The sequence below is a fragment of the Acinonyx jubatus genome, chromosome B2 (genome assembly GCF_027475565.1).
Source record: "Acinonyx jubatus isolate Ajub_Pintada_27869175 chromosome B2, VMU_Ajub_asm_v1.0, whole genome shotgun sequence".
Classification (NCBI taxonomy): domain Eukaryota; kingdom Metazoa; phylum Chordata; class Mammalia; order Carnivora; family Felidae; genus Acinonyx; species Acinonyx jubatus.
Window position 1 is genome coordinate 110183569 of NC_069385.1, and position 18834 is coordinate 110202402.

Genomic DNA, 18834 nt, shown 5'->3' on the forward strand with positions numbered 1-18834 from the left:
CGCAGTTCATGAGTTCGAGCCCTACATTGGGCTCTGTGCTGCCAGCTCAGAGCCTGGATCCTGATTCAGATTCTTTGTCTCCCTCTCTCTCTGTGCCCCTCCCCCACTCGCACTGTCTCTCTCCCTCTCTCTCTCAAAAATAAATAAACATTAAAAAAAAGAAAAAAATTTTCTTTGTTTAATATCCAGCGTGTTCTTTCATCAGTATTTATTGAGCGTCTTGTAAAGACTAGGCACAGTTTTAGACATTACTGATGTTCACAGTAAGTAAGAAGAGGTACTATTGTTGTCCTGCAGGAGTTTACAGGGGAAGATAGTTACAGACAAGTATAGATAGGATAACGAATGTTTGTATTTTGGAATGTACCATGTAACTGACCTTGCCAAGAAAGGCATAATCTTGGTTAGATTTTTTTTCAGATTTAAATTTATTAATATTCTCTTGATGAACTTTCTAAACTTTAGAAAATATGTTATAAAATACATATTAAAAACATTTTGAGATACATAATATACAAATTATATTTTAAAATATAAGCTATATATAGTATAGTTTGTATATTAAATCTTAGTTATATTTAATATTTAGTTATATTTATTTTATATGTTTAGTTAACTTTACCTAGAATATGAATCTATTCTACTTGGTAAGCCATCTGAACATTACCTGTCTGACCACATTAATATTAGAGAGCTCTTCAAGGAAGGGCATCGCTGGTCTCATTTGGATGTTAGTCCTTGGTGCTAGTATTTCTTAAGAGCAGAAGCCTGATTTTGAATCCTAGCTCTGCCCCTTAGTAACTGTGGAACTTATTTGTGCCTCAGTTTCAATGTCTGTGAAATGGGAATAAAGATAATACTTAAGTCATAGTTGTTGTGAGAAGTGAATGAGTTAATATGTGCGAGAGTGCTTAGATGAGTGGCACACATTAAAGGCTACATACGTGCCGTGGGCAGCTATCCTCCTCCTCCTCATTATCATCATCATTGTTATTGTTATTACTTGATGGAGTAAAAATAAGGTTTTCAAGAATGGATTTTCTCCTTCTCAAGCCCTGAAAATTGCTCTAAAGGTAGAAAGATAAAGGAAGGAAGCTAAATCTTTATTGATCATCAGCTATGTGCTAGGTAGTGACCTAGCATTTTACCTACATTCTCATTTAGTCCCTATACCAGTGCTGTGAAGTATATGAGAAGACAGGCTCAGACAAATTAAGAAACTTGCATAAGGTCTTGTACTAGTAAGTGGACATCATGATGATAACTGGTCTCTGTTACTCTGCATCCTGTACTCTTGCCTTGCATAATACCAGAAAACCTGAGAACTCAGCAAGTTTCACTAGGAGGTAAGCTTGAAATTCGTTTGTTAGGGACTTTATTTTTAATGACCATTTAAAAGGATGTCTTCTGTTAGTTTGTTCCTACTGTAGCGATTTATTTTATGTATCTGTAATTCCACTCTTCCCACTCAAAAATATATTGCAGTAGTTTAGGGGCACCTGGGTGGCTCAGTTGGTTAAGCGTCCGACTTGAGCTCAGGTCACAATCTCACGGTTTGTGAGTTCGAGTCCCGCGTCGGGCTCTGTGCTGACAGCTCGGAGCCTGGAGGCTGCTTCAGATTCTGTCTCCCTGTCTCTCTACCCCTCCCCCACTTGTGCTCTGTCTCTCTCTCTCTCTCTTCAAAAATAAATAAATATTGAAAAAAAAGGATATCGCAGCAGTTTAAATGCTATAAGTAGAATCTACATGGAAAATATTTGAACATTTGGAGTCTTATTAATAGTTTTCAGAATTAAGCCAACTTATAATTTCCCAGTTTTCAAGATCATCATCATAATTATTGAGGTCATTACTCCTCAGATTAATAGCTGTTTTACTGAGTTTTTTTTTTAAATTTTTAATGTTTATTTCTGAGACAGAGACCGAGCATGAGTGGGGGAGGGGCAGAAAGAGAGGCAGACACAGAATCCGAAGCAGGCTCCAGGCTCTGAGCTGTCAGTACAGAGCCCGACACAGGGCTCGAACTCACAAACTGTGAGATCATGACCTGAAGTCGGTCACTCAGCCGACTGAGCCACCCAGGCGCCCCAAGTTTCATTGAGTTTTTAAACCTAAACTCCATGTAGTCATATATCATAGGTACTGATCCTTTTTATTTTGAATTTATAAATAAAATTCAAGAAATTGCTTTTTTTTCTCTTGCTGTATATTAGCCCAGCCTTATGGATTATTTCCCCCATAGGTAATAGAGAAGAGGAAACCTAATCAATGGCTGTGGAATAATATGGAAGAAGATGGAAAAAACTTGTTTAATGGGTAAGAAAAAAACTGTAATAGTATTATGTATGGCCAATCTGTAGTAAGTGGTCAAGGTTGGTATCCATTAGGGTGAGTGATCAGTCCCTATATTTGTCTTAACCCCATTCTGAACTTTGACCATCTCTTTCCTTCTTACTGTTGTGAATTTTTCAGTACTATGAGCTGACTTAAGCTATGAGGGGACATAACCATATTTGAAGACAAAAGTAGGACCTATAGATCAGCAACCATACTAAAAAACAAGTCTAGGGTGGGTCTTGAAGCTTACTGGTGGCTAGATAGAGACCACATACGTCACGACCTATCAAGGGTATTAACCACCCCTTCTCATTTTCCAAATACTGCCAGCCACTATGATGTTAGGCTCACTGTGGCCATCCTGTTCATTTAGGCACGTGCACATTATGTCAGTGGAATTCCACGGAAAGCCCAATAAAATGTGTGGCTAATTTATGAGAGATAAATTTTTTTAATCATACAAGTCCATACATTCTTATTGTCAATAATTCAAATGTCATAGATAACCAAAATCCTCTTCCTAAACCTTAGCCCCCCACCCCTACCCCCCAGGGTATATGAGTGTATGATATGTATTTGTGCAACCTTCTATTTTGCCTAATGATTGAAAACTTGGGTTTAGAAGCCAAACTGATTTTGACTAGCTATCATTAATTTGACATTTGGGCAACTTAATTTTTCTGTGCCTCAATTCCTTGGGTGTAAGTGGGGACAGTAAAATTCCTGTTTAATCGTGATGTTGAGGATTAATTAGATAATACATCTAAAACACTTGGAATAATGCCTGGAACATAGTAAATGTTCAGTAAAAGCGTTAGCTATAATTTTCCTCTGTATCCCAGTTAGCCTTTTTATGTACCAGCCTTCCACAGATGAATCTTTTTCTGATACACTGCAGGAGTTAAGCCATCTTATGATAAGGTTAACCATGGTGGCATGGATTTTTAAAATTTTTCGTGAAAGTGTTCTTTTTGGTTTCAAGCTTCAGTTCCCTCCAAGTATGCTGCTAGACTGTATGTGAGAATAGAATTAGACACCTTCGGCTCTTATTGCATATCTCATGGTGTACATGATGCTTACAGGGACACATGCATAAAACTACCTTCTGGCTGGGATAGTCTTATCTTGCCCACAGAAGTATCTGTTTTAAAGCAGAATGCATGATTCTCTTGTTTCTAGATAGGTATGTCAAATTTTCTGTTAAGACTCTTCCAGTCTATTTTGAGGGACAAGTCTTTTTGAGGTTTTTTTTCTTGTTTCACAGAATTATAATAATTATGAAAATGTCTTTGATATCTTTTCCATGGCTTGTCAGCACTTTCTTAGGTAGTGCAGACAATTACCTATTTTTAAGAAGGAAGGACACTAAGATAGTCATCTCTCCTTAATATTTTCCTCCTGTATTGTTCTGGGGCTCTATTAGATTGTTATGGACTGTTCTGTCTGCTCTATTTCAGAAGACTAATATATAAAAACAGAGTTACCATTTACTAAGTACTTTTTTCCGTGTTAGGCACTGTTTTAAGTGTTTACCTATTTCTTCATTATCTCATTTAACCCCATCATGTACTTATGAGGCAGATGCTGCTGTTATCTTTATTTTAAAAGTTGAAGGAACTGAGGCACAGATTAAGTAACTTGTCCAAAGTCACATTGCCAGTGGCATCTTTAGGATTCAAACCTAGATCGTCTGTTCCAGAGTTTGCAACTGCTGGCCTACTTTATAAACTCATAAGGTTTGTTAAGGTGGGTATAAATTTAAGTGAGATAACAGAGCCAAATATTTCCTGAAAAAGTCACCATAGCTAATCTGTTTTTGCATGACTGTGGGAAGGAAAATTTGAAATCATGTATCTTCTTAAGTATGGGGAAAAGGATGGTGTGAGAAGATAATCTGTAAATAATTATTTGTCTTGGACCATACTTAAATGAATACAGCTGTTTTGCTTTTTTCTGAATCGTATGTAGTAGATAGAAAATCACTTGCACCTGGCTAAGGACCGATATGTACATGTTTAAAAGGGATTAGAGTGAGTTGCTTTTGTAGATTGCCATTTAGCTGCTATTTGTAGAAACGGGCACTCAGAAAGATTGAACCGTGCAGCATTTTGGAGCTGATTAGTGACTGGAAATTGTTCTTTTGTTCTGTTAAATAATATTTGAATGACAGCAGAAAGTTGTGCAAGGAAAGGCAAGGCAGGAGAAAGGTGACTTATGTGTCTTATAATTAGAATGTCACTTAGAAGTGATGGTCTAAACAGTAAATATACATTAACAATCAATATTTGTATAGGAACTGTAAGGAGTTAGAGTACGTGGGTTTTGTTCTGAGGTCTGTCTTGTCAGGGAGAAACATTGGCTTTTCCTCACATAGCAGTTCATTTCCTGTTGAAATATGGTAAAGTACAAAGGGTAAGCAACATTTAAGGTAATAACAACACTGATAAAATGTTTTGGCTTTCTTGTAAACTGTGATCATATGTAGTCAGTGATGTTTTCCTGTCTCCTTTTTTTTTTTTTATTTTATTTATTTATTTTTTTAAATATGTTTTCATTAAACTAGTTTATTTATTTTTTTTCAACGTTTATTTATTTTTGGGACAGAGAGAGACAGAGCATGAACGGGGGAGGGGCAGAGAGAGAGGGAGACACAGAATCGGAAACAGGCTCCAGGCTCTGAGCCATCAGCCCAGAGCCCGACGCGGGGCTCGAACTCCCGGACCGCGAGATCGTGACCTGGCTGAAGTCGGACGCTTAACCGACTGCGCCACCCAGGCGCCCCTCCTTTTTTTTTTTTTTAATGTTTGTTTTATTTATTTTGAGAGAGAGAGCGCACACACAAACAGGGGAGGGGCAGAGAGAGAGAGAGAGAGAGGGAGAGAATCCCAAGCAGGCTCTGCACTGTCAGCTCAGAGCCCAGTGTGGGGCTCAGTCTCATGAACCATGACATCATGACCTGAACGGAAACCAAGAGTTGGCTGCTTTAACGGACTGAGCCACCCAGGTGTCCCATCCTCTCTATCTTTTTTAACTCCATTTCCTGTTTGAATCCCTTCCACGTGTTGATCAGTTATGGCTGTTAGTATACATACCTTTTACAACAGTGTCTTTAAGAGTCGTTTAGAGGTCCCTGAGACTCTTTCAGGAGTCAAAACTATGTTCATGACAGTACTAAAACATTATTTGCTTGCAAGTATGTAGTGGAGTTTTCCAAAGGCTACGTGATGAATAACCAACTGAATACAGAAACAGATAGGAGCATATAACTGTCTTCCTTAATCCAGGAAAGACTTGCGGAATGTAAAATAAGGCTACTCTTCTCTACATTTGCAGTGAGAAGGACTAAGGTTTATTTCTATGTTAGAACATAAAAATGAGCCCAGTGTGAACCAGAAAGTCATGGTGCCCTGTCTAGTGATTGAGTGGATTATGGGTGGTCACAGGTGGTGCCCACCACACAACATTTCCCTATACATTCTAGTGACATCCTGATAGACTGAGGCTGTGCCCCTGGTCGAGAGAAATGAAACTTCTGCTCCTTTTTCATAATTGTGCTAGAGGGTATATTCCAGATTATAGTCTGGAGAAATCTGGAGAAAGAAGGGCTTGATTTGAAGTGGGAATACTGTCCAACCTTGCCAATGACCCCTCTGATATGTGCCACAATTGGAATGTGGGAGCAACCAAAAGGACCTTTCAGGACAATCTTTTATTTGACAATATTAACTGAGCATCTAATACGTTCCAGTCCTGTTCTAGGGGCCGGAAATAAGTCAGTGCACAAAATAAAAACAAAAACGCCTCTACCCTCATGGAGCTTCCATTCCAGCCTTGGAGTCCTTTGGTCTAGGCACAGCCCCCTCTTCAGGGGAGTCTCAGAGTTGGTGATGGCTGCTGTGGGTCTTGAACAATGACTGTTGTTTCTCAGTGACTGACTGCTGAGGATAAAGTGGAAACTGCTTAACATGTTGTGATTTTATTTTTTATTATTAAAAAAAAAACAGGTACAAGTGGTTTGGGATTTTTCAAATCATACATGGAGCAATAAAGGTAGCCTATCTTATCACCCCTGTTGTGGCTGTTTTAATCTTGTTTTGTTTTCAAGTTGGCGCCGCTTTTGTCAAGAAATTTAACTTTAAAAAATTCAATACCAACCGATGTTAAATTTATTCTAATTGTTTTTCATTATTTGAAGAAAAATGTTCATACATCCGTGAGATTTTCCTTGCCTGGTGAGTTGCTCCCAGGACCCTGTAATTTGTTTAATAGACTTTTATACAGAAAGAGATTACTTGGCTCATTAGATTGAGTCACTTAATAATGACTTGAAGGTTAACTAATGCGGCCATCAGACTCTGCTCACTGGCTGGATGTCTATCATATCACTCACTGACTTCAGTCATTTCTAAATGCAGACAACTAGGAATACCATTAGAATATTAATGGAAAAAAAAACTGACATTCAAAATATGAATGACCAAAAATTGCCTCTAAAGATTATTTTAATTTTAGGATACACTTGAATAGAAGCTCTTTTTTTTTTTTTTCTTCCAATTGGGTGGCATTGTGACCTTAATCAGAATGCACCAAATGGCTGTTGTCTATTTAGCATTGCTACCTGCCAGGTGCCCATTTCTAGCCATGCCTGGTATACTAAAGACCAGAATGTCTAGGGTTCACATAAAATCCCAGTCTTCTGCCAGAGTGGGAAAGACATAGCCACTTGGCTGCTTAGGGCAGAGATGGGGGAAACTGTAAGGGATCATTTCAAAGATGCCCAACCAACCTCTTTTTTTGTTCTTTTAAATCCCTTAAATCCCACACCTTAACCTCTACCTTCAGAGATACATGGAGTCTTTAATTCCTGGGCCTTCCCAGGTTCTGAAGTTCTGACCCACTTGCTTGTTTGTTCACCCTGATGTGGGCAGCATTTAAATTTTAGCATGCCCTTGTCTGTTACAACTTTCCATTCCTCTGTTTACTTTCCAGATTCCAAAGTTGTGATATCTCTCATGTACTGTTCTGTCATTTGCCACTCTTTGTGTCCCTATGAATTTATGCCCTTTATTGCCCTTTACTGGGATTTTAATGGGATTTTGAGAGGAAAGGAGATAAACATGTATTCATTCTTCCATGCTTTACTGGAAGCCCAAGTTGTAACATATATTATCGAGTACATGCAACATCCCAGGAGTTGTGTTAGACACTTGGTCTTTTCTGTCATTTAAAAATCCATTCAAATGTTATTGAGGTTAGAATATTCATTCACATTAGTGCTATTCACCTGGTATTTTTTGAGCACCTCCTATATGCTAGGCACTGTCACATAAATTATTTCATTCAATCATCGACATCCACTCTGAGGCATATAGATATCATACCTCATTTTAATGAATATGGAAACAAATTTAAAGTTGCAGGCCTAGTAAAAGGTAATGCCGTGTTTGAGATAGATTTTTTAAAATAAATATGCTTTCTGTGTATCAACTATCTATTGGATGTTAGATAGATAATTATTGTGGGTTTTGTTTGTTTTTTATGTGAGCTCTATGCCCAATGTGGTGTGGGGCTTGAACTCATGACTCCAAAATCAAGAGTTGCATGTTCTACCAGTTGAGCCAGCCAAGCACCCCAACCGTTGTGGATTTTTTAAGCAAGGGAATATAGTCTAGGGTAAAAACGCTGTTTTTGTTTAATACAGTGATAATAGTTAAGAGATATGGTAGATCTAAAAAGATAGGCATCAAGATCAACTAGCACTTGAAGTAGTAATAACACAGGCCTGCAGTGTTAAGAGCCTAGACTGAGGGGGAGAGAGTAGCAGTAGCAATGAGGAAGGTAATTAGGTTTAAGAACCTTGGGGGTGTGGGGTGCATTTGATTCCATTCTCTTAAATGAGCTACTGTAACAAAGAACTTAGCCCTCAGTCTTATACTCTCATTTCTGAATACAAATTAGTAGGCGTTGGTAACCTGACTTGACGGTGACATGAATAAGGTGTTAAAGAGAATGTCAGGTTTTCAAGTCAGGTGAATAGGAGTGCCATATCTAGGCCTGAGGTCTGGTGGGAAGAAGTGCAAGTGGAAATTAGTAGATTTGAACAATAATTACCTGGGAATGTCATGGTTTCTTGGAGATATGAATATCTGATACGTCTTCTGTATTCCTTTCTTTGTTTTTTGACATTTATCTGAATGCCCTGTAATCATATCATATACTATTACAGAAAGTTGACTTCACTCAGTCACATGATTTCTTGGTAGGTAATATATATTCATGTTTTTAAGCTAATCTTTAGTATTTTTAAATTTGTAATTTGAGGGCCTTTTTTTTTTTCCTTTTTGGAAGCACGTACTCTGATTTTATTAACACACAAAGTGTTTTTACATGTCAGTTCTAAAGAATGAAGAACCCAATGTAAAAGACAGGAATGGACAATTCACATAAAGAGAAGAAAGATCAATAGTCACGATAATTAAAGGCACACAAACAAAATACATACATATATATATATGTGTATGTATATATATATATAATTTTTCAAATGTGAGATTGAAAATTATTTAAGGATGTGTCAATCCCCAGTACTAGGGAAACACATTTTCAATTACTACTGATGGGAAGTGAGGGAGGGAGTATAAATCAGTGCAACCTTCTTGGAGGGCAGCTCGATGATATCCAAAAATTTAAATGCATATATCCCTTGACACAGCAATTCATCTTCTGCAAATTATCTCATAGACACCCTTGCATAAGTGTCTCATGATAGATGCCAAAGAATACCCATGGTGCATTGTTTGTAACAATAAAATACTGAGGATAGCATAATTCTTCATTCGTAGAAGAATTAGTTAAATGGGATTATGCAGTCCATATCATAGAATATGATATAGACTTTAAAAAGAGTGAGGTAAAGCCAGATATATGGGAAAATGTCCAAGGTATGTTAAGTTTAAAAAAAAAAAAAGATGTAGAATAAGATGTATGATAAAGTTTGATTTATGTTAAAAATTAGGTTTCTAAATGCATAAGATATTCCTGGAAATGTGCTCCAGAAGAATGCGCAGTTAACAGTAGTTACCTCTAGAGAGGCAACAGGGTTGGAAACCAGAGAGATTTACTCCTGCAGTTTTTATATTCTGTACACATATTAGTTTTATTATTTTTTTTAACTTGGTTTACTTTTGAGAGAGACAGAGTACAAGTGGGGGAGGGGCAGAGAGAGAGGGAAAGAGAGAATCCCACTGTTAACATGGAGCCCGTCTCGGGACTCAGTCCCACGAAGCAGGAGATCATGACCTGAGCTGAAATCAAAAGGCTTAACCAACTGAGCCACCCAGGTGCCCTAATTTTATTTTTTTAAGTGTATAAAATTAATAAGAAAAAACAGGACTCCAGTTGTCCTTTGCTAAACATTTTTTTTAAAAACTCTACCCCCAAGATGGGGCTCGAACTCACCACCCCAAGATCAAGAGTATTACGCTCTACTGACAAGAGTCAGCCAGGTGCCCTTCCTTTGCTAAACTTAAAATGAACCTTGCTTTCCATAATTAAAAAATTATATTATAGAAAATTTCAAACCTTATCTATACCCCTTCCCTCTTCCTTACCTTAGTCCTGGATTATTTTGAAACAAATCTTAGACATTGTATTATTTCATCTATAAATAGTTTATCATGTGCCTCTAAAAGAGAAGAATTATTTTTATAAACCTAACCACAATAATTATCATGCATGTAAATATTGACAGTAATTCCTTAATGTCACCAAATATCTATTAGTCAATGTTCAAATCTCCCCAATATTTCATTTTTTAAAATAGTTTGCTCGTTTGAATCAGGATCCAAGTAAAGTTCAGACATTGCAATTAACTGAGAGTATCTCTCTCTGTCTCTTGCCTCCCCCCACTCTTTTTCCTTGAAATCGATTTGTCCTATTTGAAATCATTTGTCCTATAGAACTTTCTTCAGCCTGAATATTGGTGACTGTATCCCAGTGTCAGTTAACCATTATTAGGTTGTTTATTATGTTGTCTGTAAATTAGTAGTTAAATCCAGAGACTAATTAGATTCAGGTTTTTTTTTTTTAAGTTTATGTATTTATTTTGAGAGAGAGAAAGAGTATGAGTAGGAGAGTAACAGAGAGAGAGAGAAAGAGAGAATCCCAAGCAGGTGCCACGTTGCCAGCACAGAGCCTGATGGGGTTCTCAAACTCACGAAACTGCAAGATCATGACCTGAGCCAAAACCAAGAGTCAGACCCTTACCCCACTGAGCCCCCAGGTGCCCCAGTTTCTATTTTCGAGGAAGAAATGCTTGTGAGTGTTCGTATATATTTCCATCATGAGGTACTAATGTCTGGTTATCTTTTCTGGGTGATATTGGTAGCTTTTGATGATCCTTGCTTAGGCCCACTAATTCATAAGAATCTTCCATAAATGGAACGATTAGCTAGTGTTGGAAGGCTCCCCAGAGGAAGGATAAGTAAGAGCCAGACCAAGGAAGCAGTGGGTAGCCAGAGCAATGATGAAAATGTTCTAGGGGAGGGAGCAGCTTGTGCAAAGGCCTAGAGGTGAGAGCAAGCTGTTCCATAGGGGAACTAAAAATAATTTAGAACAGTGGGAGCATAGCTGTGGTGTGAGGAAAGTGGGATGGGCTAGAGAGGTTCAGGACCAGACTGTGAGAGACATGATGGGCCATAGCAAGGAGTTTTGGGGCTTTATCCCCAAGTCAGTGAGAATGACATATTTGGGTTTTAGGCTGAATTCAGGAAAGCCTGTTGAAAAGCAGTTTCAGGGGTGCCAGCCTGGCTTAGTCTGAAGAGCTGCAACTCTTAATCTTGGGGTCATGGATCTTAGCCCCATGTTGGGTATAGACATTACTTAAAAATAACATCTTGGATAAAAAGAAAAGCAGTTACAGTATTGTGGGCTAGAACTGATGGTGGTTTGAATTAGATTCGAGGCAATGGAGATGGAAGTAGTTTTGTCCATTCTTTAAGAAAATGATTACTGAGCACCTGTTTTTGGTGGGTGCTGTTCCAGGCTCTTGGGAGTCAGCAATAGCCAAAATAGTCAGAACTCCCTGCCCTCATGGAGCTTACACTCTAGTGGGAGAAAGACAATAAATACGTAAATATATACTATGCTTACATAGTGGTAATTGCCAGAGAGGAAGATAAATCAGGAAGGGGGATGAGGATAAGGAGTGTTATGTGGGGAACAATTTTTTTTAATGTTTGTTTGTTTATTTAGTTTGAGAGAGGGAGAGAATGAGTTGGAGGAGGGGCAGAGAGAGGGGGAGAGAGAGAATCCCAAGCAGGCTCCGCACTGTCAGTGTGGAGCCCAATGCGGGGTCCCCTCTCATGAACTGCGAGATCATGACCTGAGCCAAAATCAAGAGTCAGAGGCTTTACTGACTGGGACACCCAGGTGCCCTGGGAATAATTTTTTATGTCAAGTGATAAGTGAAGGCTTCACTGAGAAGGTAACATTTGAGCACATATCTGAATGACATGAAGAAGAAAGCCATGTGGACTTATCTGAGGGAAGAGCATTTGAAGCAGCAGAAATAGAATTGCATGAGTCTTGGAATCGGAGAGTATCTGGTATGTTGGAGGAACAGCCAGTGGCTGGAGAGGAATATGTGAGCAGGAGAATAATGGGAGCTGGGCCGGAGAGATAGCCTTATTGGTCATTGTGAAATTGTGATGGAGGGAAATAGAATCAAGATTCAAATGGAAGAATCAGTAAAATTTGGGGATCGACTGGATATGGGTAGTGGTAAGGAGGAAAGAGATAGGGAACACAGTAATCTTGTAACATGAATATTTTGACTTCATTTAAGAGAATAAAGCAGCTGGAGCAGATAAGCTTAGATACCTATTATCATGCAAATCTCTTTTTTATTACAACATTGGGAAAGAGGTAATATTGATTATACCCATTATGAAGGGAAAAAGTCTCATCATAGAATGGATTTTCCTTTGGTTTTGGTAGTTCTCTAATTAGGGACAGACTTGACTGTTCAGCAGCCAGGAGAATGCCTGAATAATGGGGTAGCAGTGTTAGGCTAGATATGGATGGAGCCCTTAGGGTACTGAAAACTGCCCCCCGACACATTACCACATCCTAGATACGTAGACACACACATCCCATTTGCGTTTTGTTCTTGCAAGCGTTAACATATCTGCCAAATTCCTAGTTGACATTAACCTAGTTCAATAGTATTGCAACTGATTCTACTGAGAGAAGAGTCATTATGATTCTGTGTCTGTTCTAAGCATGGTTTTAGGAGGTGCATCCATTCCTTGAATCCTCATTTACTGATGATCTGCATAACTGTGTGATGCCTGAGTTACAAAAAGGACAATGACATGGTCATTGTGCCAGGTCTCGAGGACTTCAAAATCTAATAAGGTGGACAAAGGAAATCAGGGACCACAGGGAGGCATGCCATAATATTGGGTGTGAGGAAGGTATGATGGGGAGACCAGGGAAGGATTCCTTAAGCTTTGGGCTGAGTGAGGCAGATTTCAAAAAGAAGAGGAGAACTTCTGAATCCATGGAGTTCTCATTTGCTGCCTAATCTGTTTGTAACACTCCTACTTCTGTCCTTTCCAAGTCCCTCAGACCCATTTTCCTAAGGAAAGTTGTGTTTACAGGTCCCTGAATGACCTTCCTTGTTCTTTCTCAGTATTCTGTAGACTGTAATAGCCAGAAGGAAACAACTACAGGGTCAGTTAACAGAAGGCAAGTAGTATACACAGGTTCACATGTAGTTTATTTTATATCAATTCATAATTAAAATTAATAATACTATCGTACAAATAGAACTATATGGAAGTAGCGTTAAAAATAAAGTGGCTTCTATCCTGTAGAATAGCATTTCTCAAACTTACGACATTTGTATACCACTGTTATGATTTTTGTCACATACGGGTAAAAATCTGTAGAGTTACTTAATATTTTTCTGTAAGCCAAATTACTTTTTTTTTTTCTAACTTAAAAGCCTACTCACCTTAAAAATATTCATGGAGTTACGGGTTTTCTGTTCTTTTATCAAGCACATTAAAATAATATGTGACTACTTATTAGAAAATATTTGCCCCTGGAGAGTGCCATTTCTTTCTTTCTTTCTTTCTTTCTTTCTTTCTTTCTTTCTTTCTTTCTTTCTTTCTTTCTTTCTTCCTTCCTTCCTTCCTTCCTTCCTTCCTTCCTTCCTTCCTTCCTTCCTTCCTTCCTTCCTTCCTTTCTTTTTTTTAGTTTATTTATTTATTTTGAGAGAGAGTGCAAGTGGGAGGGAGGGTGGCAGAGAGAGAGGGGGAATCCCAAGCAGCCTCTGTGAAGTCAGCACAGAGCCCAATGCTGGGCTCAAACCCACTAACTGTGAGATCATGACCTGAGCTGAAATCAAGAGTTGGATACTTAATTGACTGAGCCACCCAGGTGCCATGAGAGCTCCATTTCTAGATAAGACAGAGCGTAAACACACTCTCCAGTCTCTCCCACTGTACGCAGCTAAAAATCTTGGTAGAACACATGGAATAACAATTCAAGGACTCTGAAAAGTCAGTAGTAGCAGGTAGATTAGAGAAGACCAGGATTTGAAGTACCACCATCCAGGTGGGAGTTTCCCTTTTTTAAAAATTTCTAGTGTCCCTTGGCCTGGATTCCATGCAGCCCAAACCTAGAAGTGGGCACCTGGCAATAACAGAGAGAGCTCCAGGATAAACCCTCTGGTTCTGACTTAAGTGGAAAAGGAGACTCCGTGCACTCAGAGAGAGTGGTAGAAACTGCCCCCTTTAAAAAATTTCTCTGCATTCTCTCGTGCCCCAACCCCCAGGCAATCTTGTGTTGGTGCTGGCAGTGACATCAGTGGGGGCTTACAGATGCCTAAAGCTCTAAAGGAGGGGAAACTTTCTCTCCATTGGAGAAGCTGTAGTCCTAAAAAGGTGGGGTGAACACCCATTGCTTTTTTTCTTTCTCTTCCTGCTGCCTAGCTCCCAAATTATGTGGGAGAAAGAGATAACAATAGCCCCAGGCTTCTGGCTGGAAGACAGGAAAGGGGAGCTCCAAGGAACTGAAAAGTACCCAGGACACAATGGAGAGGGAGGAGCTCAGGAAAGCAACCCCACAAGGTTGTTTGTGAACTCCTGGGCTCACCCCCAAACGGCACATGTGTGGATCTGTTCCCAAACAGCACACCAAAAACTTCTGAGTATTGAACTCTGAGATGAATCACTGTTCAGGCCCTAGACTGGCCACTGGGTTGTGCTCATGCCAGACATATCTGAATAGCTTTGCAAAGGCTTCAAATGTGGAACTGACATTTAAATCACACCCCACAGCAGGTTGGTTGGAACTTGGAACCTGAATGCAAGCAGGTCGATCGCCCGCTAAAATAAAAATATCAACATTTTCCATAGGATTTTAATAAGATGCAGAGTCTCATAATATTAAAAATGTCCAGGGTAGAATATAAAATTATTTAGCATACCAAAAAAAACCAGGAAAATCTCAACCAATGTGAGACAGCCAATAGATGCCTACACTGAGATAATACCTCTTCTCCATGTGTGGACCATGCCCTTCATTCAATTTCATCGGCAAGCCCAGGCCACAGGCCCACTGTTGGACTAGTGACCATTGCTAGGGAGTACCGTGCACAAATTGGCTGAGACTTCTCAGGGCCCACCTCTGGAGCTAGTGCTGAAGTCATCTACTCCTGATGCACATGGCCCTATGGAGGAAGCATGGCTACTCAAAAGTTAAGAAACAAAAACCAAAAACTCCTACTTCCAGACTTCATAAAAACTTATCTAAGTCAGGTTCTCCGATTTTAAGAGACTTTTCTATAGTGAGGTACAAAGAGGACTGAAAAGAGATAACCTGTCAGGTGGCTCAATACAAATTTTATTAAGCCCTTTGTGTGTGTTCCCTTTGTATACGATTCTATTTTTATTTTTTAGGCAGATGGGTAAATATGCTTCAAGGCCAACTGTTATTTTAGCACTGAGATAAATAACCAGTTGAAGAATGCAGATGTAGGGAGCCACACACGTTAGCCTTTGTAGCTGAAGATGACAGCCGCTGACCAGTAATTGCTATCTCCCAGCGGGTCCCCACCAGCTGCCTGTACTGGTCCGGGATCTATAGCTGCAGACTCCATGTACTGAGTTTGGCACAATTTGCACCTGCTCTCCTCTCTTCAGAAAGAACCATTCCAGGTGCTCACCCGTGCTCCCTAGGTTTATCTGTCACTGTGATTTCTGTGAGTTCCCAGTGGTGCTATATCATTTGAAGTTCTGCTTTATGTGTCTTCAAAGTGTTTCTTTTTCCTATTCTGCTAGAATTATCTCTGTTCAGCTCATCACACATCAGCTACTTAGGAATGCAGAGCAGAGAATTTTAGAAAGCATGCTTGAGAGAAAGCCTGCTGAAAGTGGCAGAGCTTATTAATATTACAAGTTTTTTAAAAAAAAATTTTAGTTTATTTATTTATTTTGAGAGAGAGAGTGCGCACAGGGGAGGGGCAGAGAGAGAGGGAAAGAGAGGATTCCAAGCAGGCTCCCCACTGTCAGCAAGGAGCCCGATGCAGGGCTTGAATCTACAAACCATGAGATCATGATCTGAGCCGAAATCAAGAGTCGGACACTCAACTGACTGAGTCACCCAGGTGCCTCTTTTAAAATTTTTTTTAAGTTTATTTATTTATTTTGAGAGAGAGAGATACAGAGAGAGTACAGGAGGGGCAGAGAGAGAGAGAGAGGAAGAGAATCTCAAGGAAGCTCCACACCATCAGTGCAGAGTCTGATGTGGGGTTCGAACTCACAAACCATGAGATCATACCCTGAGCTGAAACCAAGAGTTGGACACTTAACCGACTGAGCCACCCAGGCGCCCCAATATTACAAGTTCTTAAAGCCGTAAGTGTGTCAAGCTTCAATTTGCGCAGGGATAAAGGGGTCAGAATGAAGGTAGTTTTAAATTGTGAACAAACTTACAGCGATCAAATGGCAGGATCAGATTTTGAGGGACTAACTAGTTCTATTTTACTTGAAGAGCTGAGTATTAAGAACCCAGAGTAATAATTTGCCCCAAAGTAACCTCTACATTAACTTAATAACATTTGACCAATGGGAAAGGGGAGTTTATGGGAGTCAGGTAGAGAGCAAGCTAGTCACAGTCCTCCCTTTGTTGGCAGTGTCAGCTTCTGATCTGGAGCAAGTCACAGGATTACTCTGTATGCTGACACTCATTTCTAGAGTCTAACTATATGCCCAGCACTGCTGTACGCATTTTACATGTGCTAACTCGTTTAATCCTTACAACAACACTATGAAATAGAAACTGTTATTGTTCTCATATTATGGATAAGGAAGTTGAGGCCCAAAGAGATGATTTGCCCAAGGCCATATACAACAAGTAAGGACAGAGCTAGAATTCCAAGCCAGGCAATATGGCTTGACCTTTTAACCACTATGCTATATTGCCTCTCATGATACGTTAAAAATACCTACTGTAACTATTTTACAGAGTTGTAGGAAGCCGAAATTATAATAAAAGCACTTTAGTGAGGAAATAATGCTCTCCAAAAGAAAACTATAGCATAAGAACCCAACACCGGTGCTGGCAATTACTATGAGAAGCCCTTCTCTAGCGAATTGTGACACGGAGAATCAGAATCATAAGGTTAAAAGGCTCTTCAAGGCTATGTTCTAAGAAGGCTTTATCTGCTAAAGTAACCACTGTTTTAGTAGTTCTCAGATTTTTAAAATTTCACAGATCTATAAAATACACACTTGCACACACATACACGCACCCCAACCCAAACTACCATCTGCTATCATCACCATTACAGAAAGGGCAGTTCATACCAGGAACATTGGTGAGATAGAATCTAATAAAGAACAGTGTTCCATGAACAAAACAAATAGGAATTTTACCCTGCTCAGTGAGATTATTAGTCTGAAGATTAGTGGTTAGGGAATTCATTCATCTGGACTGGTAGGTATAGATCCTGTTGGGTTAAGAAGTTATCTTGGGGTAGAGTGACCTCCCAAATGATGGCATCAATCATATCAATTGGAAGCATGTTCAGGTAAATACTAGTTGAACTGCAGTTTACCTTGCTTCTTAGTAAAGTGTTTAGTGTTTGCCTTGGCAACCTTACCAAGATGCCCTTACCTATCTAGGTTCCATGTGTTTATTTCTTATCTTCCACATGAGATTGTGAACTCTGAAGTGTTGAGTCTTGTTTGTGTTGAACAAACATTTTAGTGCTTTTTTTTTTTTTGATGAGGTAAAAAAATTATATGAAATTTACCATCTTAACTACTTTTAAGTGTACAATTGGTTAGTGTTAACTATATTTACTAGTTAAACAGATCTCCAGAACTTTTTCATCTTGCATTTATCAAACACTGTACCCATTAAAGAACAATTCCCCTTTCCCCCCTCTCCCCAGCCCCTGCTAACCACCATTGTATTTTCTGTTTCTATAAGTTTGACTAGTTTAGGTATTTCATATAAATGGAACCATACAGTATTTGTCTTTTTTGTGACTGGTTTATCTCATTTAGCCATAGTCCTTCCTCAAGGTTCATCCATATTGTACCATATGTCAGAATACTTTCCTTTTTTTTTTTTTTTTTTTAAGAGGGTGAGGGAGAGAGCATGCGGAGGCAAATGGAAGAGGGGCAGAGGGAATGGGAGAGAGGAGGGAGAGAATCTCAAGCAGGCTCCATACCCAGCGCCAAGCCCAACACGAGTCTTGATGTCATGACCATGAGATCATGACCCTTACCGAAATCAGGAGTCAGACACTCAACCGACTCAGCAACCCAGATGCCCCCAGAATACCTGCCTTTTTAAGCCTAATATTCCATTGAATGAAGATACCACAGTTTATCTATACATCTGTCAGTGGACATTCCTCTGATTAGTGATGTTGAGCATCTTTTCATATATTGTTGGTCATTTGTATATGTCATTTTTGGAGAAATGTTTATTCAAGTACTTTGCCCATTTTTTAATTATTTTATTTTAACTTTTTTGTTGAGTTGTAGGAGTTCTTCTTTTTTTAATTTTTTAACATTTATTTGTTATTGACAGACAGAGAGAGACAGAGCATGAACATGGGAGGGGCAGGGAGAGAGGGAGACAGAATCCAAAGCAGGCTCCAGGCTCTGAGCTATCAGCACAGAGCCTGGCACAGGGCTCGAACTCACAAACTGCGAGATCATGACCCGAGCCAAATTGGACACTCAACCGACTGAGCCACCGAGGCGCCCAAGTTGTAAGAGTTCTTTATATAATTTTATATAAAGTTATCAGACATATGATTTGCAAGTATTTTTTTCCATTCTATAGGTTACTTTTTTACTCTGTTGATTGAGTCCTTTGATGCACAAAAGTTTTAAAGTTTGATGTAGTCCTCTTTGTCTATTCTTGCGTTTGTTGCCTGTGCTTTTGGTGTCATATCCAAGAAATACTCAC

At 39.2% G+C, this 18834-nt stretch overlaps 1 protein-coding gene across 13 annotated transcripts in view; it reads left to right on the forward strand.

The window, feature by feature from the left end:
* Positions 1-18834, forward strand: part of USP49 (ubiquitin specific peptidase 49) — a 104489-nt gene that overhangs the window by 32585 nt on the left and 53070 nt on the right. For 9 of the 13 annotated variants that reach the window (XR_008298612.1, XM_053222803.1, XM_053222806.1 and 6 more), the window contains one exon: positions 2243-2316. The exons of 3 other annotated variants lie outside the window; for them this stretch is intronic. The gene's annotated coding sequence lies outside the window, so the exon portion shown is untranslated. Of the gene's footprint in view, positions 1-2242; positions 2317-8877; positions 17438-18834 lie in introns of those variants that run through there. One more of the 13 variants, XM_053222809.1, reaches the window with a different exon arrangement.